The sequence below is a fragment of the Gopherus evgoodei genome, chromosome 1, assembly GCF_007399415.2.
Source record: "Gopherus evgoodei ecotype Sinaloan lineage chromosome 1, rGopEvg1_v1.p, whole genome shotgun sequence".
Lineage (NCBI taxonomy): Eukaryota > Metazoa > Chordata > Testudines > Testudinidae > Gopherus > Gopherus evgoodei.
Genome location: NC_044322.1, coordinates 227,316,263 through 227,342,677, shown reverse-complemented (window position 1 = coordinate 227,342,677; position 26,415 = coordinate 227,316,263). Strand labels below are relative to the sequence as shown.

Here is a 26,415-nt window from a genome sequence, read left to right as displayed (position 1 = left end):
ACAAGAATAGGTGCTCCGATATTGCAGTGGTGAATCTCATCGAAGTATCAGTAAAACATTTATTTAAAAATCTGTTGATAGTTTATAGTTTGCTCTTTCTGGAAACAACTTTTTACTTTAATGAAGCTTGTGTGAGAATCAGTTTTATTTCAAGCAGGTGCCTGTCACCTGCTATCCTCTAAGTATAGCTCTTCATGGTAAGTGTCATGACATTCGCTACTGAGGAAGGGAAGAGCAGTCTTGACAGGACCCATTTGATGGTCAAAAAATCTGCTGTACATTTGGTGACTTGTGTCTTTTCAAGTTTGATTGAAGAATCTATCTAGGGAATGACTTTGTCCACTGGAGAAATACCACATATACATCAGAAAATTGTGTGTTCTGTCAAGAATAATGTAAAATAATAAAATGTGAAAAACAAAAGGGTTTATGTGGTAAATCAAGATAATACCACAGGAGACATCATTTATAATGAGAGACAGTTGAAAGGCATGTCCAGATCCTTTATTGTTCACTTCTTCCTAAACAGCCCCTTGAGAGTCCTGTCAAAGTATGGACATGTTAAGGGTCAAAATTTGGGAGAGGAAGGTGAGGCTTTTGATGCTGTGGAGACCTGTAGAGATGTATTATAAATCGTTCTAATGACACTAAGTAATGTGCTCCAAACAAACTGGGAGGAAATCAACATGTGATATTTTTTGATCACTTGCCCTGCCTGATGTGCCTGGTATTGTAGGTCACAAACAAAATGGTGGCTTATAAAAAAATGTTCTTGCAAATAACAGCTGTGAGGGGGGATAAATAGTATTTACCCTAATGTTAATGTAACCCTTCTGCCCCTCTGAGTTGGCAGCAACAAGGGCCGGGTTCAGTATCGAGGGGTTCCGTTTCAATAACCCAATGCCAAACCAGCTCGAGCCCCCACCCAGTGACCTGGGAAAATCTTACACACACCCCTAGGCGCCTCAAAGAGGCAATGCTTCCCCTCTCGCAAGCACAGAGTCTCGGTGTAGCAGAAAAGATTTAATACATGAGATAAACAACAAACTCTAAATTGGGAAAAACACCTCAACTAGAGTTCATAGACCAAACCGTGAGCAAAGACCCACCCCAGGAAATTGGGCTGTGTCCTCTTTCCTGGGCTCTTGAGTCCAGCAACCCCTCAAATCACCCACAGTCCCAAAAGTCTCTGTCCTGGGTCAGTGCAGCCCCAAAGTTCGAGAGTCTATCTGCAGAGGTCCCCCCCGCCCAGCCTGGTAGAAAGGGGCACCTTACATGGTCCGGGGCCAACTGCCCTGCCTCTCCGTGGGTTCTGCTCCCGCCTTCTCCACGAATTACTCCGCTTTACCAGCCGCTCCACTCTGCTCCTCCAGCCGTCCTCAGAAACTGCTCCGCTCCGCCAGCTGCTCTGCTCCACCAGCTGTCCTGTGAGCTTCTCCAGTTGTCCCTGCAAACTGCTCGGCTCTGCTCACTCTGTGGGCCACTCCACCCGTCTCACAGCTACTCTGCTCTGCCAGCCGCTCCGCTGCCACCAGCTGTCCCGTGATCCGCTCCAGCCGTCCCCACAACTGCTCCACTCCACCAGCAGCTCTGTTCCACAGTATAGCTTTGGGCTCCCCACTAGTTAGCACAATACTCAGTGCTCTCAGCTCAGTGATTTTAGCTTTTTAGTGATTTTCAGCTCTTAGTGATTCCAGCTCATAGTAGGGGAGCCCCAGTGCTAGTGCACCATTAGCCCAAAGCGATTTCAGCTCAGTAACCTGTATTTAAATTCTTGAGGGAATAAAAAAATCCACTCTGACATTCCACAGTGGAGAGAGGAGGGGCTAGAACTGGTGCTTCTGGCTCCACAAGGAGACTGCACCACCAGGCACAGATACCTGTCCCCAGCCTCTCTCAATTCTCTGGGTTTTGGAACCCATGTCCCTTGTCTAGCAAGTACCACCCAACTGAGGGTGAGCAATTTGTCACCAAGCAGTCCCACAGCTTGGCAGTCTGGGATAGGGTAGGCGTGCCTATGCAAATACACTCTCTGAAATTCTTTCCACCAGATGTCAGTGTAGAGCTTATCCTGACTCTGCTTACATTAAAAATACATTACATGTATACAGACCTTTTTCTCTGAGGCTCACGACCTATTTCACATCAGGAGGGGTACTGCACAGGTGCCAGCCAGTATCAAAACTGAATTTTTCACTATTAAAATAAATGCTGAGCTAATTTCTTTACTGAGTAGCCTTAATGGAAGTTACTTATGTAAATCCTTGGTACACCAGGGAGAGATGAGATTTGGAGTCTAAATACTCAATGTGTTAATGTACATATAAGCGTGCTTGTTTGTGTGCACACATTTGTGTGTGCAGGTTTGAAGTTAGACCCACCTGTTGTGTCTTTTTACCATTTTCTTTGAAGCCTGCTATTTGGATTCTCTGTGTATTCTCACTGGTGTTGAAATTGGATTACTATAATGACAGCACATGTTCTAATTGGAGTGTAAATTAGGGAGATGTGTCCCCTTTGAATGAGGATTTTATATTGGTGGGGATTTTGTTGGCAGGAGAGATGGAAGAAACAGAAGAGAGGTATGCCTATAGCTTAGTGTGAGTGCTTTGTTCCCAGGGGGCACCTGATAGAGCTGTGTATACAACAGTGAACCTCAAGGATAGTACCTGCCATGGGAATTGCTTAGACCTCTGAGAATATGGAAAGACATGTGCTTGTTCTTTGACTGTGTTGTCAGAAAATAATTTGGGGCGGACTGGTAAAGATGATAGCTGTTCAGAAGAGTAGCTGTTGTAGATGACTGCGTATTTTAAGTTTGAAAGACCAACCCCTAATATTATTACAGGTGATACCTGACTGTTCCTGTGGTCTTTAGGACTGATGCTATGTGTTATGTCCTCTAAATAAAGAGTAATGGGGTGAGGTGGAATTTGTGCATACATAAAAAACTGCATCATTATTTGCTAAAGAGTAAAGGAAGGATGCAGGGCCAGCTCTAGGTATTTTGCCGCCCCAAGCAAAAACATTTTTGGCTGCCCCTCACCCCAGTCCTGGGCTCTCACCCCCCCACCAATGCCCTCCCCCACCCACACCCCCTGCCGCCCCAATACTGGGCTCTCCCTCCCCACTCGCACCCCCTGCTGCCCCAGCCCTGGGCTCCCCCTCACCACTGCTAACTCTGCCCACTCCCCATTTGCCTCCTGCCGGTCCGGCGCTGGCAGGCTCGGGGTAAGCAGTGGGCCTCCCGGGCCATGCATCAGCCCAGGGTCCCTCCAGCCGGGGCTCCGGCCTCCAGAACCAGCCTGGACCCGGGAGGGCAGAGCCAGGGGACAGGCCCGGCAGGAGGCTGAGGAGCCAGGGCACAGCAGCCCCAGAGGGAGCGGAGCCCCAGAGAGCAGGACACGGGCCCTGCCCGGCAACGCCCCGCCCTCTATGACCCCGCTGATGATGATGATGATGATGATTCTGAGTGGCTGGAGCTGCTTCGCCCAGCCCTGGCTGCAACACTGGGGGGCAGCCACCCTGCGGCACCTGCAGACGGCTCTGTGTGCCCCGCGGGGCAGCCCCCCAGCCTGAGTGTCCCCCGCTCAGAGCCTGCCCAGCCCAGCCACAAGGTGCAGGTGCTGCTCCCCCACGGTGCGAACCGCAGTGGCCCCAGGGCACCCCCCGTTCACAATGTGCTGCTGCTGCCAGGGCTGGCTCTAGGCTTTTGCTGCCCGAAGCACTAAAAAAAAAATTGCCGGAATGCCACCCCTGAAAATGTGCCACCCCAAGCACATGCTTAGTTTGCTGGTGCCTAGAGCCGGCCCTGGAAGGATGGCTAGTTTTGATACAAGAAGTGCTGTTCTTCTTTAATAATTCTTGGCCTTTTAGTTCTGTAAGGTACTTCTTTAGCTCCCAGGAATCCAGGTGCCCAGGGGACAATGGCAACAACCTTCACATAGAAAAGGAGTATTATTATTCATTATTTTTATTATATAGCACTATAAATATGCACAGCCTTTACAGAAAGAAGAACAAAAAGACAACACAACCTAAGAGACAGATGTCACTCCCACAGAAGTCAATGAGAATTGGATTGGGCCCTAAATTTGACAAGAGTCAAAATAGGGTGCAGAGAAAGAAAGGGTGAGTTTTTAAACAACCGAAGAGAATATGTGATCTCACATATGCAGTGTATAGTTTTGCAATGGATTATTAGATGCAAAAAGCTGGAGTTTAATATTTTGAAAATTCTCAATTGGTATTAGTAGAGATGGGTCCCCATTAGCTAAACAATTGAAATGGTGGCGTGTGTAGGGCAGGAATTGTTCTGTACTCACTGCGAATGAGAGATTGGGTTTTATGTACGTTGATTTAGTCATTGATTTCTAAGCAAGAACCAGTTCATTCTATTTTGTTTACAGAATCAGAGTCATACTGGGAAAGGCCATTACTTGGAAGTGTTGGGGGAGGGGGAGTGTATACAGATCCTTCCCCATTTCATAGCGCATCAAGAGACACTCACAATTACAACCTCTCCTCTGGGCGGAGTGCAGAAACTCCTCCCTCAGTGAACCCACAAGGGTTCATGTCACCCCAAGGGGGCAGACAAGAGATGGGACCATGGTCTATCCTCTTCCCATCTTGAAATGGAAGAAGCAGGCTGCACCATTCCCAGCTTGTAACACTAATTAAATGCAACAATTTGGTCCTCGGTAAACAAAGTACAATGCCAAATTGGAAAGACCATTCTGAATGTACTAATTGACAATCATCATCCAGGCAGGCAGTCTTGATGAAGAAAGCTCTCTGTGACTGAAAATTTTACAAATAAATTACTCAGATACAACCGCTTTTCAGTGTCACAGGCTCTAGATGATTATTCACTGAAGAACAAAGTTGGAAAGCAAATATAACAATTAATTCTTTTCTATTTGCCCTTCCTGTTACGGTTTCCTTGCCATAATAAATATGGAGAATTATGTTTGGTCTAGTGAGAGGTGGAGAAATGGAATAGGTGGCCCCTGAAAGAATTCTGCAGCAGCTAATAGTCACTGTTGGCACATTTTAGAAAGAAAATTTAAATCTGAAGCCAAGCAGAAGGCTTATCCATTTCAGATCAGGTGTGGTATGTAGATGAAACTGATCTTTATATGCCCTGACTAGATGAAGGTGGATTTTCTAAAATCCTTTTTGAAATGGAATGAAGAATCTGTCAGGCAGTTAGCAGCTCTAACAATTTTGCTGCCACAAATAACTGACAAGGTAGGAGAAATTTTTGTATTCCTGCTGCATTTTGAGTGAATGAGTGGCAGTGCATTTGTCCTACTTTTAAATGCATTGCTGGATTTGATATTTTCTGTATTATGTTGGCTCTGTGTATTCTTACAGTCTTCATTCGGCTTTGATAGAGGCCTTAGTGGATAAAACACCCATTTAAAAAAGGAGAAAATGGATTATGTATTTGATGCAGCTGTATATTTTATATGAGCTGTATAATTCTAGTATGTTCAGGGTTTTTTGTACTAGAATTGACTTGCATTTTAATTATTGTGCTTGCAGAAATTTCATTATTCTGCTTAAAACAGTACTAAATTATATGAGTTAATGAGAATAAGCCAGTCTTTTAGACTATGTACAATTATGTTGCAATTGCTGTTAATTTTTTATCGAATGAGAGAATAATCAGTACACGAGTCTCTGTGTTATTGGTGCAGATGGTGGACAGCACCATGACCCTCTTTAGGTAACTGAATGTGGCTAGGTGAAAATCAATAAGATTTGATTTGAAAGGGCTGGAATAGCAGGAGGGGTATGGGTTGGGACTGAAGTTCAATAATAGAGCTGCATTGTGGCTTAGTACTAAAATAGCAGAGTAGAACTGAAGTGACGCCAAGGGAGTAGGAACGGGAATAATGGAAGCTAAGAATTGTTGAGTAGAGCTAAGAACTTGATGACATCTGGAAGGCTGAGGTGTTTAATGCCTATTTTACTTCAGTCTTCACTAAAAAGGTTAAAGGTAACTAGATATTAACACAATTAATATTATATACAATGGGGGAGGAACGCAAGCCAAAATAGTGAAAGAACAGGTTAAAGAATAATTAGATAAGTCAGAAGCATTGAAGTCAGCAGAGTCTGAGGAAATTCATTCTAGAGTGCTTAATGAACTACCTGATGTGGTCTTGGAACTGTTAGCAATTATCTTTGAGAACTCCTGGAGGACATGTGTGTCCCAGAGGACTGGAGAAAGGCAAACACAGTACCTATCTTTTAAAAAGGGGAATAAAGAGGACCTGGGGAATTTATAGATGAGTGTACCTAACTTCGATACCTGAAAAGATACTGAATCAAATTATTAAACAATCAATTTGTAAGCACCTAGTGGATAATGGTTATAAGGAATAGCCAGCATAGATTTGTCAAAAACAAATCACCTCAAAACAGCCTAATTTCCTTCTTTGACAGAGTTACTGCAGTAGACATGGTATATCTTGATTTTAGTAGGGTTTTTGACACAGTCCCATGTGATATTGTCATAAGCAAACTAGGGAAATGCAGTCTAAATAAAATTATTATAAGGTGAGCACATAACTGGTTGAAAGACCGTATTAAAAGAGTAGTTATCAATGGTTTGCTGTCAAGCTGGGACGGCATATCTAATGGGGTCCTGCAGGGATCAGTCCTGGGTCTGGGAATGTTTAATATTTCCATTAATGACTTGGGTAATGGAGACAATGCGTATAAAGTTTGAAGATGAAACCAAGTTGGGAGGGGTTGCAACCTCTTTGAAGGACAAGATTAGACTTCAAAACAACCATGACAAATTGGAGAATTGGTCTGAATTCAACATAGTAACATTTAATAAAGACAAATGGAAAGTACTACATTTAGGAAGGAAAAGTCAAATGCACACCTAAAAAATGGGAAATAGCTGGCTAGGTGGTAGTCTTGGGGAATAGGATTTCGGGGTTATAGTGGATCACACATTGTCAACAGTGTAATGCAGTTGTGAAAAAGGCTAATGTCATTCTGGGGTGAGTGTCACATGTAAGGCATGGGAAGGAGTTAATTGTCCAGCTCCGCTTGGCATCAGTGAGGCCTCAGCTCCAGTGGTGTCCAGTTCTGGGTGCCGCACTTTAGGAAAGATGTGGACAAAGTGGAGCGAGTCCAGAGGAGAGCAATAAAAATTATAAAAGCTTTGAAATCCTGATTTATGAGGACAGATTGAAAAAACTTGGCATGTTTAGTTTTGAGAAAAGTTGACTGAGGAGTGGACCTGATAACAGCATTCAGTTATGTTAAGAGCTGTTTCAAAGAGGACAGAGATCAATTGATCTCCATGTCCACAGAAGGTAGGACAAGAAGTAATGGGCTTACTCTGCAGCAAGGAAAATTTCTGTTGGATATTAGGCAAAGTTTTATAACTATAAGGGAAGTTACGCTCTGGAATAGGTTTCCAAAGGAGGTTGTAGAATCCCTGTCACTGGGAGGTTCTAAGAACAGGTTGGACAAACACCTCTCAGAGTTGCTTTGGGTTTACTTGGTCCTGCCGCAGCACAGGAGGCTGGACTTGATGACTTGTCAAGGTCCATTTCAGCCCTATATTTCCATGATTCTATGTATAATAGCGGTTGCTGCATGTTGGCTTTAAAGTGCATGTGCCAGCACTTAGCCAATTGTTGTTGCCCTTACTATCTTACTTTCATTAACTCCAAATTCAAATTCTGGCTCTTACAGTCGAATTGCTTGTTCATTTATTTTTGATAGCTCTTGTTTTGATTTAATTATGTATGAGAATACTTCATAATGTGTTAGTAAATGTGTCATGGTGTATTTGTAAAACCAAAGAAGATTCGGTGATATGAGACTTCACTACACACCCTGCTATTAAATCTTCACTAAAAACTAGGAAAAATGCCATTTTTGTGCAGCTTGAATAGCTTGAAGATTAGAGAACTGTTGATGTGTGAGGTTCTGCTGCATCTCTGTTTCTCTCTCCTATTTTGACTTCTTTCTTTAAAATCTTGCTTTTACAGTAAACTCATGGATTGACTAATAGGTCACAAAATACGGTAGTTAAGATGTTTTCTATAATTATGACCTTTTTCTACCAACAATTGGTTTGGGTTATCCCAAGAATTTTGTTGAGTTAATAAATGTTTAATTTTTTCACTGAGTCAGGAGTATGCAAAATTGAAAATAAATGAAAATAAATTATTCCTCTTTGACTGCGTGTCAGTCTATATCCCACTGTAAGGTGCTTGTGCCCGTCATGTTCTTAAGATTGGATTCTTTTGAATAGCAGTATTTCTCACCTCATCATATTCCTTATCAATGCTTACAGCTGAAAATAAGCTGCGAGGAAAAACCAGGTCCACCATTTATTCTGAAACACGGTGCAAGCCCTGGTACCAATCCCTTGGCACTACCCATTAAGGAGGTCTATTCTTCTTCTCCATCCCTGCAACATACATTCTCACCACTTTTGAGTGGAAAACACTCTCCTCTGAGATGTGTGGTGGACATCACTGAAAGGGCTGTCTGCTTTCTTTATAGGGCTCAGCTGCTTGTATGGCAGGAATGGCACTGGATTAGCCAATATCAAACAAGCCAGCCATACCTCACAGGCCTCTAGGAGCCATTTGATAGTGCATTCAAGGAAGAGCAGGAGATTACTCTCTCCACCAGCTTCTCTGACCAGACTGCCTATGCCAGACTAGCAGGAAGAGCTAGACCTGGAGGCAGAATAACAATGTCATAGAATCATAGAACTGGAAGGAACCTCAAGAGGTCATCAAGTCCAGTCCCCTGCACTCATGGCAGGACTAAGTATTATCTAGACCATCACTGACAGGTGTTTGTCTAACCTGCTCTTAAAAATCTTCAATGATGGAGATTCCATAACCCCCGTAGGCAATTTATTCCAGCGCTTAACCACTCTAGCAGTTTCAAAGTTTTTCCTAATGTCCAACCTAAACCTCCCTTGCTACAATTGAAGCCCATTTGCTTCTTGTCCTATTCCCAGAGGTTAAGAAGAACAATTTTTCTCCATCCCCCTTGTAACAACCTTTTATGTACTTGGAAACTGTTTTCATGTGCCCTCTCAGTCTTCTCTTATCCAGACTAAACAAACCCAATTTTTTCAATCTTCCCTCATAGGTCATGTTTTCTAGACCTTTTATCACTTTGTTGCTCTTCTCTGAACTTTCTCCTATTTATCTACATCTTTCCTGAAATGTGGCATCCAGAACTGGACACAATACTTCAGTTGAGGCCTAATCAGAGTGGAGTAGAGCAGAATTACTTCTCGTGTCTTGCTTACAACACTCCTGCTAATCCATCCCAGAATGATGTTTGTTTTTTTTGTAACAGTGTTACCCTATTGACTCATGGTCTTGGTCATGTTATGGTCCACTACAACCCCCAGATCCCTTTCCACAGTACTCTTTCCAAGGAAGTCATTTCCCATTTTGTATGTGTGCATCTCATTGTTCCTTCCTAAACAGAGTACTTTGCATTTGTCCTTATTGTATTTCATCCTGTTTACTTCAGACCACTTCTCCAGTTTGTCCAAATAATTTTGAATTTTAATCCTATCCTCCAAAGCACTTGCAATCCCTCCTAGCTTGGTATTCTCTGCAAACTGTATAAGTGTACTGTCTATGCCATTATCTAAATCATTGATGAAGATATTGAACAGAACTGGACCCAGAACAGATCCCTGTGGGACTCTACTCATTTTGCCCTTCCAGAATGACTGTGAACCACTGGTAACTACTCTCTGGGAATGGTTTTTCAACCAGTTTTTGTCCCACCTTATAGTAGCTCCATCTAGGCTACATTTCCCTCATTTGTTTATGAGAAGGTCACACGAGAAAATATCAAAAGGTTTACTAAAGTCAAGATATACCATGTCTACCGCTTCCCCTCCATCCACAAGGCTTGTTACCCTGTCAAAGAAAGCTATCATCTTCTAAATGTTTGCAAATTGATTGTGTCATTATTTGCTCCATTATCTTTCTGGGTACAGAAGTTAAACTGACTGGTCTGTAATTCCCTGGGTTGTCCTTATTTCCCTTTGTATAGATTGCACTATATTTGCCCTTTTCCAGTCTTCTAGAATCTCTCTCATCTTCCATGACTTTTCAAAGATAATTTCTAATGGCTCATATATCTCCTCAGTCAGTTCCTTGAGTATTCTAGGATGAATTTCATCTGGTCCTGGTGACTTTAAGACATCTAACTTGTCTAAGTAATTTTTAACTTGTTCTTTCCCTATTTTAGCCTCTGATCCTACCTCATTTTCACTGACATTCACTATGTTAGATGTCCAATCACCACCAACCTTCTTGGTGAAAACCAAAACAAAGAAGTCATTAAGTACCTCTGCCATTTCCACATTTTCTGTTATTATTCCACCCCCGTCATTGAATAATGGACCGATCCTGTCCTTTGTCTTCCTCTTGCTTCTAATGTATTTGTAGAATGTTTTCTTGTTCCCCTTTATGTCTTTAGCTAGTTTGATCTCATTTTGTGCCTTTCTAATTTTTTTCCTACATACTTGTGTTATTTGTTTATATTCATCCTTTGCAATTTGACCTAATTTCCATTTTTTGTAGGACTCTTGTTTTATTTTTAGATCATTGAAGAGCTCCTGGTTAAGCCAGGGTTGTCTCTTGCCATACTTCCTATCTTTTCCTATGCAGTGGGATAGTTTGCTCTTGTGCTCTTAATAATGTATCTTTGAAAAACTGCCAACTATCTCCAATTGTTTTTTCGCTTAGACTTGTTTCCCATGGAATCATACCTACCAACTTCCTGAGTTTGCTAAAGTCTGCCTTCTTGAAATTGTCTTTATTTTGCTGTTCTTCCTCCTACCATTCCTTAGAATCATAAACTCTACCATTTCATGATCACTTGCACCCAAGCTGCCTTCCACTTTCAGATTCTCAACCAGTTCCTCCCTAGTCGTCAAAATCAAATCTAGACCAGCCTCTCCCCTAGTAGTTTTCTCCTCTTTCTGAAATAAAAAATGTTTCACCACCAAAGGCCTGTCATCTTTGTCGCCCAATGAGGCGGTGTACTCAGCACTGATATCAGCATGAGGTTATTTTGAGGCATTCCAAGAGCTGTTTAAAAGAATTGCTGAGACTTTGGAACTAGAAACATGGGTCATATCAGAGAAATCTGATAAGTTATTTGACATCCTAAAAACTCTTGGTCCAATCAGAATCACCCTCCCTATAAATGAGGCACTGTGTGACCTAGCTAAGGGTCTGTGACAAATGCTGGCCATGAAGCATCTGTCACCAAGAGCAGAATGGGTAGAGAACAATACCAGGTCCCTAAGTCTGGGTTAAAGTACTTCTATGCCCACCATAACATAGAGTCTGTAGTCATTTCACTGATACAGGAGAAATCTAAATCAAACAAGAGTACCCCTAAGGAGAAGGACACAAAAAGGGTCAAATACTTGGGAGAAAATCTTACTTCTCTGTCTCATTACAACTCACTGTGGCAAATTGCCAGGACTTCCTGGACAAATTGAACTTTTTAACCTAGTATACAGAGATGCCCTTTCTCTGGAAATTCCCACATGACAAAGGGGGTGGGAGGACTCAGGAGAACAATGAAGGAAGGCCAGTTGGAGGCCAGGATGGCTACACAGGTGGCAATGGGCACCTCCAACACTGAGGCGAGATCTATGGTGTGGCAGTGACTATAAATTGAGTATCCTGGCTCCAATCCTCAGGCATCCCTAGGGAGGTACATGTAGTGATCAAGGACCTGTCCTCTGAGGGCAGTGAATTATTTAGCAAGTGAGCTGACAGCACTCTCTAAAAGACTGAAAGGCCATCTTGCACTCTTTGGGGATTTACACACCAGCCCTGTATCTCAAGCCATGCTGTCCTCAGCCCAGTCATGATAACAGGTGCCATGTTATCACTCCATGTAACCTGAGTACCATGCCAAGAAGATGATGTACAAGAGGAGTCTCCAGGCTTCTTCCTCCCCAGTGATGCATCCTACTCCTATGGCATAGCAACTAATTTGACAGGACTCTTTGGAGCCACACCAAATCCACGCCAGAAAGCACCACCTTTGAAAGCTGCCTTACCCCATTCCAGCATTGGATGGATGCGTGTTGAAAATCTTCACCCATGGCTATCTCATACAGTTCCACTCTTTAACCCTACTGTTTACCTACCACCCTTCAGGGACCCTTCTCACAAGCAGGGCTTTAGAGCTGTGCTCTGGCTCTGCTCCGGCTCCTAGTAAAAACCTGCAGCTCCTCTGCTTCTGAGCTGCTCCGTGCTCTAGCTCTGGGCTGCACTCCAAAGCCCCGCTCACAAGAGGCTGTTACAAGCAGAAGTCGCCTCACTGGGGAGCAATAGAGAAGGTGTCACCACAGTTCAGGGGGAAAAGGTTTCTACTCCCTGTATTTTCTGATTTTGAAGGTGAAAGAGGGTCTTCATCCTATCCTAGACCTAAGAAGATTCATCAGATCCATACATCATCTCAGGTTCAGGATGGTAACACTTACCTCCATCATTCCATCTCTTCAAACTCAGGACTGGTTCATGGCTCGGACCTTGCAGGATGTGTACTTCCAAATAACCCACAGGAACATTCTAAGATTCACAGGGGGACCCAACCATTACTAACCCAGGGGTCTGCCTTTTGGACTCCCCCTGGCAAGAGTATTTGTAAAATGCCTGGCAGTGGTGGAGGCACACTTAAAGAGAAAGGGAATTCATATCTACTTATGCCTGGATGGTTGGCTGATCAGGGGCAAATCCCAGAGGAGACCACAATGTTCCTGTACTATGTCTTCTAACTTTTCTCCAGACTAGGACTCCTTGTGCGCTATGAGGAGGCACTTAGATATTCCTGTTGTGATTATTGGACCTACTAAGTTACTCTAAGCTAAACTATAAAAAGTATGTAAAAGTTCATAAAATGTTACAATAAATGTGAAAAATAGGTCAAGCTGTTTACAATGATGAATGTGCAAGAAAACCAGACTGAGAAATTGTATTAGTCCAAACAATGTGGCCTACTAATATAAGTCTAGGACTGTGTTGAGATCATACTTGGTAAACAGAAGAAAATTACCTATGTCAACTTTGGCCTCATGGAAACAGATTTAATTGATGGACAAAATAACGAGGACATAATCTGCCCTGCTTTTACCTCTTTTTGGTTTCCTTAAAAAGACAATGAAAAAAAGAATCATCATCCCCCAGCTCATGTCCTGACTTACCAGCAGTTGGTAACTCAATTCATCTTGATATATCTAAACAACGTTCTTCCTAAGAAGAAGGTTGGCTGGGCTTGCTCTTCTTTAAGGAATTTTGTTTTCACTTGTGAGTGCTGGAAGTTATCCCACTATCGTGACATCCAGTCCTCCGCCCAGCAGTGAGGATATCTAATTGCCAGCATGACAAAAGCATGTAAGATCCTGTATAGTAATCCCTTCCCTTGTTGTGTGACTTTCTGCCTTCCATTTCTTTCCTCCTATCCTGTCTCGCTCTCTTGAATTTTCGAATCCTGAAGTCAGATATACTGCACTCATCCAAACCTGCTTTGTCTAAAGAGAAAAGATCCAACTAGATGATGGTCCTCACCAGATTGTAACTAATCAAGGTCCAAGCAGCAAGTGTCTTGGTAAACTTTCCAGCCAAAGCATCCACTTGTAACTAACTAGCAGTCCCGTGTTCCAAAAACATCAACAAAAACCATGTTTCACCCATATTTTCTCTCCTGTCCCTCCTTACCTTGTGTCTGTGAATGCCCTGCACATCAGGACTAAGAATAAAATTAACCATTTCCTTTTCATCAATGAAAAGTTGTTCTTAAACTAAAAGACTCCAATACTTTAACTCCAAAAGGAAAGAGACTTTAATAAAATCTGAAGTTTGTTTTGCATAATCACTCAATCATAGTGTCAGTATAAATGCTTGTTTTAATTTCCTGTGGGTTTCTGTGGGTGTATTTAATCAATAAACTTTCAATACAAATAGATGCTTTTAGGTGTTTGCTAAGCAACAGGGTAAAACCAAGGTCTCTATTTAATATTAGCCCTGAATCCCCTATCTATCACTGTTTCATGGTAGACAGTGAAAGTGTTTATAAACGCCTTTAACTTTTTAGGCTTTTGAAATGTATATTGATATAGCACTCCCTCCTTTCACTTCATTATTTATAGGGCAAGTTAATCCCATGTGATGTTCATTTTCTTATCCTCTCCTCAGGGAGAGAACTGTGTGCAGTGGCATTTCTTGTTTTGGTAGGGTTTTTGTTTTGTTTTGTTTTAATATATATGTTGCTCTGTATTTATGTTAGAAAAGGGCAAGATCAAAGAAATGCACCTTGTACTTGGAGCAGAGGGTGGTGAGGTTTGTGACGGTTCTTAGTTCCTGGGGGAATTCATTGGACTGACCCTGGAAAAAGTTTTGTCTCCTGCACAATAGTTGTTGACCACTGTCTTCATCCTGGGGTTGAAGATCTAAAATCCATAAAGCAGCAACATAAAGCAATCCATTGACTTTTGTCAAGCATTATGCCCTTGATATGGCAGCTGGCCTGATGCCAAATTCCAGTGAACAATACTTCAGTCATTATTTGTCTAATACAGCTGGCAGTCTGTCAAGGTTTTTTTCCCCACTTTGAACTTTAGCGTCCAAAAAGTGGGGACCTGCTTGGACCCTACTAAGCTTAATTCCTAGCTTAGATCTGATAACGCTGCCACCAGCCAAAAATATAGTGTTTGGCACACTTCCTGTTCCCCCAAAACCTTCCCTGGGGAACCCAAGACCCGAACCCCTTGGGTCTTAAAACAAGGAGAAATAAACCATCCCCCCTCCTTTCCCCCCAGACTTTCCCCTCCCTGGGTTGCCTTGGGAAGCTATACAGATCCAAACTCCTTGGATCTTAAAACAAAGAGGAATTAACCATTCCCTTCCTCCTTTTCCCCCCACCAATCCCTGATGAGTTCAGACCCAATCCCCTTGGGTCTTAAAACAAGAAAAAAAATCACTCAGGTTCTTAAAAAAGAAAGCTTTTAATTAAAGAAAGAAAAAATAAAAATTATCTCTGTAAAATCAGGATGGTAAATGCTTACAGGGTATTCAGATTCATATAGACTAGAGGGACTTCCCCCCACCAGCCTGAGATTCAAAATTACAGCAAACAGCGGTAAAAATCCTTCCAGCAAAAAGACACATTTACCAGTTGAGAAAAACAAACTAATCTGCCTTGCCTGGCTATTACTTACTATTTTGAAACATGAAAGACTGATTCAGAAATATTGGAGAACCTGGAATGATGTCCTGTTCCTCTCAGTCCCGAGAGCGAACAACGAGCCAAACAAAAAACACAAACAAAGACTTCCCTCCACCAAGATTTGAAAGTATCTTGTCCCCCTATTGATCCTCTGGTCAGGTGTCAGCCAGGTTCACTGAGCTTCTTAACCCTTTACAGGTAAAAGAGACATTAACCCGTAACCATCTGTTTATGACATAGTCCTCATTCCCAGCATATAGAGGGTATACTGCTTACTGTCACAGTGGGAAGAAAGAATGGTTACATATGCTACAGTCACTGTGCTTCTTTGAGATGTTGTACTCTGTGTGGGCCCCACTACATGCTCTCCATCCCTGCTCTTCAACGTCCACAGCAACATGAGCTTTGAATTGTGAAAGAAATGAGAGAGGGTCAGCCATGCCTTTATGCCCTCGTATGGGAGCACACGGAGGCACATGGTGCATGCATAGCCCCGACAGACACTGCTATTCAAAAGAATCCAATCTAACACACAAGGCACACCTGCACCCTACAGTCGGAGCCACATTGACGACAACATTTTGAAGAACCACAGTTGCTGTAGGATATGTAGCCATTCTCTCCATGTTGTAACATTGTTTTTTTATGAGAGAAGTTCACGCAGTAACATAGAAGCTCTGGAAAGCCTCCTGTGGCAGAAAACTTGTTGTGCTCGTCTCCTGCTGGGTGAGCAACTGTGTTGTGTGATTATGTGGGAAAACGAGACTCTGATCCCAGCAAGAAGAGTGAGCTGGTGCAACAATGGGACTATGGCTGATAAGTCTGCTGCTATACAAATCCAGTGGGGAAAAAATCCTTTGTTTGGGGGCGGGACGAGGGCTGCATGGATCCCAGTCCCTATTCCAGCCCATCTGGATTGTTGAGTGAATTCCATTACTCCCTGACCCTACGTTGCTCCATCACACAAAGGTCATTTACTTGGGCTTTTTGTTGAATTTCACCCAGTTTGCAGCTCTCCGAGTATTTTGTGTGGAACATTAGGGAAGATAGTACCCATTTGTTGGTCACACGAATAAAAAATAGTGCATTAAGAAAGTGCCTTTGTGCAGCTGAGCACAAGTAGTTACTGGAGATTCAGCCTATTGACATATATATAGACCCCCTGTTCCACTTCCATCAAATAGGATCAACTTTCCATTAAATATGGTGAAGTGAAAAGGAGAAAGTTTTAAAGAGAGAGGAGACAAAAGGAGATAGTATAAGAACAATTATTTGGCTGCCCCTCCCCCATATATCAACCACTCAAGGGGAAATAAGCTGCACCCCACTGCTGAATCCAGTAACAGGCATGTTGTCGCTGCATTTCCAGTGCTGGGAGGCATTGCGCCACAGGGAGGTGACGGGCTAGAATCTTGTCTCATTTATACCAGAAACTCCACTGATGTCAAAAGAATGACTCCTGCTTTACATCAGTGTAACTGAGACCAGAATCTGGCCTCATAACCTACACTTTTAAATCTGTTGTTAAACAGATGTTTACAACAAAAGTATTTAATGTTATTTTGATAAAACGACTGCTGAAAGTCCCATCAGAAAATGAAAAACTATTAGCTGCTTAGCACCTTACAGGCTGTTTTTTTCAAAATGCAGTGACTGGTAATCTAAATAGCTGTGCTATTTTCTGAATGACTAATGGATGGTATTTTATACGTCTGAATAAATGGAGCAGTACATGCCCTCATTACATTTTTACTATAGATACAATTATTGTAAGCAATTTAGTACTAATAGTGCTGATGACACCAAAACATTGTAATGTAACCTTTCTGAATCACTTTATTGAATAAAATGTCAAACCATCTTTTTCAGTCTTCCCAAGTAGATTCATTTTCTCAGTCTCAACTGCCAGCTCAAGAGAGCAATCATCTGGGATCCAGCAAAGTCTTCCGTCAGGTACGTGAATCTTCCATCAATGTTAAAGAATGTCCTGCTGCTTGTTTTCCAGGAGAGCACCTCACATATAATAAACCTAAGTAGATGATTTCCCACAATGGGGGGGGGGGCAAGACAAATAGTCCTTTTCTTCCTCACCTTCCCTCCCCATGCAGCTGTGAAATTTTGTGTCTAGCACCTGTGAGCAGTCTGTGGTTCCACTAGTCATTCAGTAGTATTTTGAGCTATGTCTGCTGCACACTGGGGGACAAACATCCTCTCCCTGCCCCATACGTTCTCATGGGAAACTCTATGAGTTTCAACTCTTAAGAATTTCCAATCTCTTCCATAGTATTTTCTGTGAAAGGGACAACTTATTCATCTCAGAAGCTTGTTTTGGGTTTTTTAAGAAAATACAAGAAAAACCCCTTGTCATTATAAACGCCATAGGAACCAGACTCTCTCCTTCTTCAGAGCTTTGACATTCTACAGGTGTATAAAACTTTGAATACAGAATCTATGGTCCTGATCCTACTATTGATAGCACACAGGCATCTCTTTCAGGATCAGAACCTATTTTTACACTCAAATCTGTCTACAAGAGGAAGGTTTCTTCACTGACAGCATTCTTTGCAGATATCAGATTGGGTGCAAACCACTTGGATACCAAATATGATAGCTCCCACCAGTCACAAAAGTTATTACCACACACATCAATAACTGAGTTTAAAGCACTTGTGATGCAGCAGTGTTTTGCAAATAACAAAAGGACCTATACCTGGATGTACAAAAGGCATTAGGCACCTAAGCCACTTTTTAGGCACCTAACTCCCAGTGCGATACACAACTCTTATGGAACCCTGTAGGTGCCTAAACTCACTCAGTGCCTATATTTTGGCCCCTGGGCATTTGCACCGTTGCCTCCTTCTAGGGTTCAAGACACTTAGCCCCTGCCTAAATGTCACAGCAGTTCACAAACCAGGGGAAGATAGGCATTTGGCTACTTAAGTCACGAATGGGGTCCAATCCTGTAGGCATGCTCAGAGACTGCCTACTGGATTGGGCCCCTCAGGTGAGTTCACACAAAACTGGGGAGGAGGGACCTCAACCTCCCTCATAGCTTTTAGCCCAGTGATTTAGGTACTCACCTGGGATATGGGAGACCCAGGTTCAAGTTCCCCCTCCACTTGGAGGGGGAGAAGGGATTTGAACAAGAATCTGCCACATCTTAGGTGGGTGCTCTAGCCCAGTGGTTCTCAAACTTTTGTACTGGTGACCCCTTTCACATAGCAAGCCTCTGAGTGCAAACCCCTTTATAAATTAAAAACATTTTTAAATATGTTTAACACCATTATTAATGCTGGAGGCCAAGCGGGGTTTAGAGTGGAGGCTGATAGTTTGCGACCCCGCAAGTAATAACCTCGTGACTCCCTGAGGGGTCATGACCCCCAGTTTGAGAACCCCTGCTCTTGCCACTGGGATAGTCAGAAGTGAGGCTTCCGCGCTCTCTCCTTTTGAAGGTATTGCACTCTGGATAAATAATGAGAAAGTTGTTAGAGTGGGGAGATTGGATCCTCCCGCCTCCCAGACGAGTGCTCTAACCACCAGGCTAGAAAGCCATTCTGATGTCATTGGCGATGGGAGAGGGAGGGAGGATGGAGAGCGAGAGCGAGCACAGTGGGTATTCACCCATGAAAGCTCATGCTCCAATACGTCTGTTAGTCTATAAGGTGCCACAGGACTCTTTGCTGCTTTTACAAGCATAAGAATGACTCAATAGTCTGGTGGTTAGAGCCAGGATTTTTTTTCTACACTTAACTCAGAAATTACTGACTGAATTTTGCTCTGGTCTTCCAGAAAAAATATAACATTTTGGCTGAAAACATATAGCAAAATTTCAATTCAGAAGGTGAAATTTAAAAGAAAAGTTACGAGAAACTAAAATTAGGTAGTTCTTAAGAAACTCATGACATGAATTTATAGTGGAAGCTAGTGCTGCTGTTTTAATGTATCTGTTCATCTATTAATAATTGTGGTCATGTACATTTTTATATGTTTTTGACAAATCAATTTTAAAAGCTTAGAAAAGCTATAGAGGTCACTCCTTCAAACTAAGCTGTTTTTTTAAAAAAAAAATCTTTACCAACTTGCCATGTAATTTTTATTTATTTGACTGCAGAAATTCAATAGCAGTGTCAGTTCACTCCCTCATCTGGAAGGCCAAACGAAGAACAATTTCATTGTAAATGCCACCAGACCTCATCCACAAGACAGCAGCCTTCCTCACATAACAAAGAACCTGTCGAATGTGAACCTATTGCTTCAGGTGAATTAAAGGGCATTTTTATATGGAGTATAGTTGTAGACATGTCTGTTCCAGGATAGCAGAGAGACAAGGTGGGTGAGGCAATATCTTTTATTTGACCAATTTCTGTTGGAGAGAGAGACCAGCTTTTGAGCCACATAGAGCTCTTCTTCAGGCCCTGAAGATATTATCTCACTCACCTTGTCTATCTGATTGTTAAACACTTTTGTTTCATGTTAACCAATGTGTTTCTAATGGAGCTAATGGAATTTTAGCGAATCTGATTAGTGACCTATCTGGATGTTTGTATATGTGGAGATAGATATAATTTACTGAAGTTTTTTTTTTCAGTTTCTGTTTTCACTAGCACAGCTCCAGTTTAAGAAAAAAAAAAGAATTAGTGATGGGTGAATACCTAAAAGGTGTGGTAGCTAATTTGGGATATCCCTATAAGTTTTGATGATTATCCAAAGTTACTTCAACCTTTTGAAGTCATCTTCAGTGTTGGCATTTAAAAATCCAACCAGTTCCTTCTCTCTTCCTCATTCTTCCCAACTGCTCTGTCCTTCTCTGATCCCTGCTCTCTAAATTCCTGTCCTTTTTCTTCAATAAATCAGATCTCTGATCTGAAGAGGTGCCTCACATTCTTTACGTCTACCATGTTGATCCTTTTTCCTTCCTATCTGCGATGTTACTGTAACAAATCTATGGTGGAGTCTCTGCAGATTTGGCAGGTTCTACTGGTCCCTGTTCTGGTCTATCTTCAGATCTTATGGGCTAGAAGTATTTCTGGACATAGGTGCTGACTCTCTGGGTGCTCCAGCCCTGGGCTGGAGCACCCACAAAAAAGAATTAGTGGGTGCTTAGCAGCCAACTCCACCCCTCCCCCCAACTCCTCCCTGCCGCCAGCAGCCTCACTGATCAACTTCTCCCCCTCCCTCCTGGCTGTTCTGCAGCGTGCAGGAGGTGCTGGAAGGGAAGGGGAGGAGCAGGGATGGGGCGTGCTCAAAGGAGGGGGTGGAAAGAGGTGGGGAAGAGGCAGAGGGCAGGGGTGGGAAGAGACAGGGTGGGAGTGGGGACTTGGGGGAAGGGGTAGAGTGGGGGTGAGGATGGGGCGGAGTGAGGATGGGAAGAGGTGGAATGGGGGTGGGGACTTGGGGGAAGGTGTGTGGTGGGGGCAGGACGTGGGGCGGAGGGAGGGGTCAAACACCCTCCTCCCCCCGAGTAGAGAGGAAGTTGGCGCCTATGTTTCTGGATCAGAATAACCCCAGAATGCATTTTGCCTGAGATGCCATGGAATGCCTGGAGAATGCAAGCTTTATAAACAGCAGCTTGTTAGGTAGAGGTTTACTGAGACACTGCCATGGGTTGTATAACCTGTTTAGAAATGTTTGCATAAGGGTTGATTGTAGCTCTAGGGCTCACAACAGCATACAGAATGGGGTAGAGAGGCTGCTTATCTGAAAAGATTCGAACTATCAAAAATGTTAAATTTCATGGCCTGATGCAGCCAAACATTCCTGCACAGACACGTGCTCAAGTCCATTGCAGTCAGTTCTTACGTTTCAACTCTAAGAATTTCTGGTCTCTTCCCTAGCATCTTCTGTGAACAGGTTCATTTACTAATCTAAGGGTTTGGAGAGATTGTCTTGTGTTTTAAGAAAACACTTAAAAGCCATTGTTATAAGAAGATACATAAAGGCCAGACTCCTTCCTAAAGCAAGGCTTAGAAATTTTACTGTAAAACTTCCAATATACAAATCGTGTTTAAATGCTTTGGTAAATCAGGGCCCCTGTTAGGATGAGGTTTGAGCCAGTGTTCTTTTGTTTTTTTCTAAACCCGTTTGCTCAAGCTTAGAAGTAAAGAGGCACACTTTGACTCCTGGAATCACGGAAGTCAGAAACGAAAAACATCTCTTAGATCATCTTGTCAACCTCCTCAGCAGAAAGACCAGGGCCAGATCCTCAACTTGTGTAAATTGTCATAGCTTAATTGAAGTCAGTGGAGCTATGACAGTTCACACCAGCTGATAATTGAGCCCCAGGTATTGAATAGACATGTAAACTGAATTCCCCCTTTTCCCTTAAAGGTGTCTCTCTCCATGTCAGAATGAAGGCACATTGTAAGGGAAGTTTCCACTGTTGTTGCCCAAGCTGTACCTGTTCTGTGGATAAATGAAGGACTATAGTCTCCAAGGCTTCCAGGCCTCTTTTCAGCCCTAAATTAACTTTAGAATATAAGAATAGCCATACTGGGTCAAACCAAAGGTCCATCTTACCCAGTATCCTGTCTTTGGACAGTGGCCAATGCCAAGTGCCCCAGAGGGAATGAACAGAACAGGCAATCATCAAGTGATCCATGCCCTGTCACCCAAACTCAGCTTTTGGCAAACAAAAGCTAGGGACACCTGTCCTGCTTGTCCTGGCTAATAGCCATTGGTGGACCTAACCTCCCTGAATTTATTTAGTTCTCTTTTGAACCCTGTTATAGTCTTGGTCTTCACAAGATCCTCTGGCAAAGAGTTCCACAGGTTGACTTTAAACTTTAAAATCCCTAATCCAAAGCCTCCACAGCTTACTTCTAAGTGGGCTACAAGCAGCAGTTTTTCTGTAACAATAGGGATGAGCTGAAAACGAGTGAAAATACAAGAAAGTAATATGAAAATCTTTGTTGTTTGGCAGGAAAACAGATCTCGAGGCCAGCCACATGTTTCCAGATTTAACCTTGCAGAAAACCTGCCTGAAGGTGCTACTAGAGTCCAGCCCAATAGGCCTGAAATAGAAGGAACCAACACCAGTCTCAAGTTGCCTCTGACAGCTCCAGGTACAATATGAGCAGAAACAATGCATGCTAGAGAGAATGATGTAACAAAGAGCGCTCACTAAGAAGGTGAATTGCTGTTAGAGTTCACTGAAATGCCTTTCTTGGGGAGGGGATGGAGAAAGGGATGCATTAAAGGATTTTTAAATATAATTTAACTGTTGATATTAAACAAAATGTGGAACAAATAGATTAGTGCAAATAAATAAGTGACAAGAGGATCATAGAATCAGTCACAGAACCATAAGACTGCAAAGGACCTCGAGACATCATCTAGTCCAGTCCCTGCAAAGAAACCATGGCATGTGTGACCTTGTTGTGTGAAGGCAAGTCACTAAGGGTCTCTCTACACTTGGAACTGGGAGTGTGATTCCCACCTTCAGAAGACATACTTACTTGCACTGCTCTCATTGAGCCAGCACACTAAAAATAGAATTGGCAGTGTGAGCTGCAGCACGCTCTAGCCTCCGTGAGTATGTGCCCAGGGTCTCATTATTTTTTCAGGTATTTGTTAACCTTCACAATTATTTTTAACAGGTTTCTAAGTGAAATGTCACTTTGAAATGAAAAGTCAAAATGTTTCATTTTGAAAATGTCAAAAGAAACAGTTTCAACTTTTTCAAAAAAATCTATTTTTACATTTTTTTATTTGGCTAAAATTATTCACTGAATTCTACCCTTATTTGTGAATAATTCCATTTAAGTGACAAATGCATTTTTTGGCAAATAAACCATTTACAAAAAAAAATTCACTTGGTTATGGCTGCTAGTTTAATCTCTTTACAAAAATATTCCCCCTAACAAGGGAGTGGCAGAAGGACAATATTCTTCTGGAAATCAATCATCAGTGACTAAATAAAAATAAGGGCATGGTAAAGCAAATACATCCCCACACTGAACTGAACTCACTGCTGAACCTTTGTTATATAAACAGTGCCTAGATACTACTAGACAATAATTATAGCCTGGTGATAGATCCATTAAAATATACAAACAGATAGTCATAAGCAAAACTAACTGTCCAGTATATGAGGTCAAGTATCAGAGTACCTGCCCCTGGAAATTTCCACTACATGCATCTGATGAAGTGGGTATTCACCCACGATAGCTCATGCTCCAATACGTCTGTTAGTCTATAAGGTGCCACAGGACTCTTTGCTGCTTTTACAGTATATGATGACTAACAGTAAATTCTCCCTTCTGATCAGAATGACAGATCTCAGCTCTGATATTAGGATTTCCTCAGGTTCAGGAAGCCTGTCATATATGGCACAACATAAACGTACAAGACATGGGGACTGAAATTGCCCTGTTTTTTCAAGGAGAAGCTCAGCCTCTTTACAGTAAAATTCCATGTGCAGTTGTCAATAGAAAAATATGAACCTGTATTCCCTTTTATTCAAAGGCACTGGTACCAGTGATTTTGAATGAATAGGGTAGGTAAGCTATAGTCTTTCACCTTCTGCTTTCCTTAAGTTTAGACTTGCTGAAGTAAACTTTTTAAACAAATTGACTTGGCACAAGGGGACAGGAACAATTCTAGGCTCTTCATAGATTATTAGGGTTGGAAGGGACCTCAAGAAATCATCTTGTCCAACCCCCTGCTTAAAGCAGAACCAACCCCCAATGGCCCCCTCAAGGACTGAGCTCACAACCCTGGCTTTCGCAGGCCAATGCTCAAACCACTGAGCCATCCCTTCCCCCTTCAATTCCTGAGAATTTTACTTAAAGTAATAAAGCTGGCTTCAGACCAATATGCAGGCAAAATTAAGACAGCTAAAATAGCCCATTGATTTGACAGTTCAACAGAGTTCTTCTGTAGCACTAGAGCAGTGGTCTCCAAAGTGGGGTGCGTGCACCCCAGGGGGTGTGCTAGAGGATCCTTCAGAGTGCGCGGCAGGAGAAGCGCCGCCGGTGCAGCGCCGCTTTGTTTTTTTCCCTTTGGCAGTTTGGCCGGGAGTCCAAGCGGCTTTTTTTTTCTTTTCCCCTTCCTCGGCAGTTCGGCTACATTTGGACTACATTTCTGCAGTGCTGACAATTTATTGCCACATCATGCAGTATATTTAGATTCAAACCCCATAAAGGAAATACCTGAGAAAGGAACAGGGCTGCTAAGAATAAATTCTACTTGATAGTACAAAATGGTGAATTTCAGAAGTAAACTATTCATCATAAATCTGTTCTGTTGTCATTTTGTTAATGATATGGTTAAAACGAAAGCTACCATGTCCAAATTTTGACACCCTCACTCATGTTGCTTATCACTTTACTCTAAGAACAGTCCCATTGCAATCAATGATGCTACAAAACATAAGAGCTGAGTAAGGGGATCAGTATCTAATCCTCAATAAACATCAGTATGATAGTTTTGTATTCAAATTTTGATTAAAATTAATTAGATAAATTTAAGAAATTACAAAAAGCCGCCGTAAATTCTTAAGATTTTGCTGTTTTTTTTTAAACTAAACAAGAGGATCCTTCTGGGTGCGTGGCAGGAGGAGCACCGCCGGAGCAGCGCTGCTTTCCCCCCCACCCTCCCTTGACAGTTTGGCTTTTTTTTTTCTTTTTCTTTTGCTTCGACAGTTCGGCCAGGAGCAGGGGGTGCGTGCTCAAAATTTTTTTTACTGATGGGGTGTGCGATCAAAAAAGTTTGGAGACCACTGCACTAGAGGACTGATGCTAGGCTTAATCATTATAAGGACTAAATCCATTTGTTTTCTGAGTCCTTTGCCTGAGGGATGGAAGACTGTTGGACTATGCATTTAGCTATTTCTAGGAGGTGAAAGCATCTGACTTTAGTCAATGTGCTATTGTAAATATGCCTAGGAACAACTCTGAAAGATGCTTTTTTTAGAAATTCAGGCTGGGATCTTCAAAACTGCTCAGCTTTGGCCTTGGTCTGCTCACTCTGAAGTCAATGTAAGTTATACCATTGAGCTCCATGGAGTAGAATTAGGCCAGTGCTGCGTGGATTTGAAATTTCTGCCCCTAATAAAGAAGCTAAAGCATAACACAAAGCAATATTACAGTACCTTCTTACAATATAACAGATCGCTGGGCTCCTGTTTTTCAGGGTTTATTAATTTTGTTTGGGAGAAGGGAGTTATTGTTACCAATTTTTGAGTTTTATGTAGATGGCTTTTGGGACTTTCTTTTTGTATATACTGTAATGAGTAATGTATATTATTTACTTTACTCGTTACAGTAGTATATATTGCAATAAGTAATATCTTTGTAATGCTCCCTAATGCTCTTTAACAGAGCACTGTTTCTAATGATACTTCATTAAAGTGCCCTTAGTGTGTACCAGCAGGATCTGCACCGACTAATTAGTGCTCAACACATTTGTGCACTTCAAAAATCACACCCCCGTAGTCCGCATTACTGCTCCGTATAGACAAGCCCTTAGATACAAGTAACCATTTCTGGTGTTTTTCCAGGGTTTATTGGATAAACATCAATTTCATTTATATTACATTATATTATTTATGTATTTATTTGTATTGGGGTGTTTTATTGCTATTTATGAGTTAAAACCAAAAAATCAAAGCCCTACAGATAGAATAAGGAGTGTGCAAATGAAGACAAACTTCCAAAGACCAGCCACTCTGTGGACACACGTTGGCCACCCACATTTTCCACCCACAGGTGCATCCAGACACTTAATGAACCCACGGTTCAAAAATGGGAACCAATCACACTAACCAAACATCTGCCTATTTAACTGTGGGTGCAGATTAAGTAGTTAAGGCCAAAAAGGAAGATCAGGCAGCAGTGGCAGCTGCGGCTCTCTTCCTTCCTTGGCCACCCAAGAAGAAGTATTAGCGGGTCTCCCAGATACTTCCCAGAGCACCCGGGCTAAATCCATAGAGCCCTTCTGTGGAGCGCACTGCTTCAGCATGCTCCAGGCCAGGCAGACTAATCCTCCAGCTGCAAATGATGTCAGTGACCTCACAATGTGACATCAGAATGGGGGCTCTAGTGCGTAATCAAGAAATTTGCTTAGAAATACAGGGGATAGGGCTGACTTCTTTCCTCAGCTCATGCACAACTTCTTTCTAATTAATACATTTAGCAGTTTGCA

At 42.3% G+C, this 26,415-nt stretch overlaps 1 protein-coding gene across 1 annotated transcript in view; it reads left to right on the top strand.

Annotated features, from left to right (window-relative positions):
- Positions 1-17,157: 17,157 nt before the first annotated feature.
- DYRK4 (dual specificity tyrosine phosphorylation regulated kinase 4) overlaps positions 17,158-26,415 on the top strand; it is a 35,943-nt gene continuing 26,685 nt past the window's right edge. The window contains exons 1-3 of the mRNA XM_030553139.1: positions 17,158-17,226; positions 19,385-19,531; positions 22,193-22,334. The gene's annotated coding sequence lies outside the window, so the exon portion shown is untranslated. The remainder of the gene's footprint in view (positions 17,227-19,384; positions 19,532-22,192; positions 22,335-26,415) is intronic.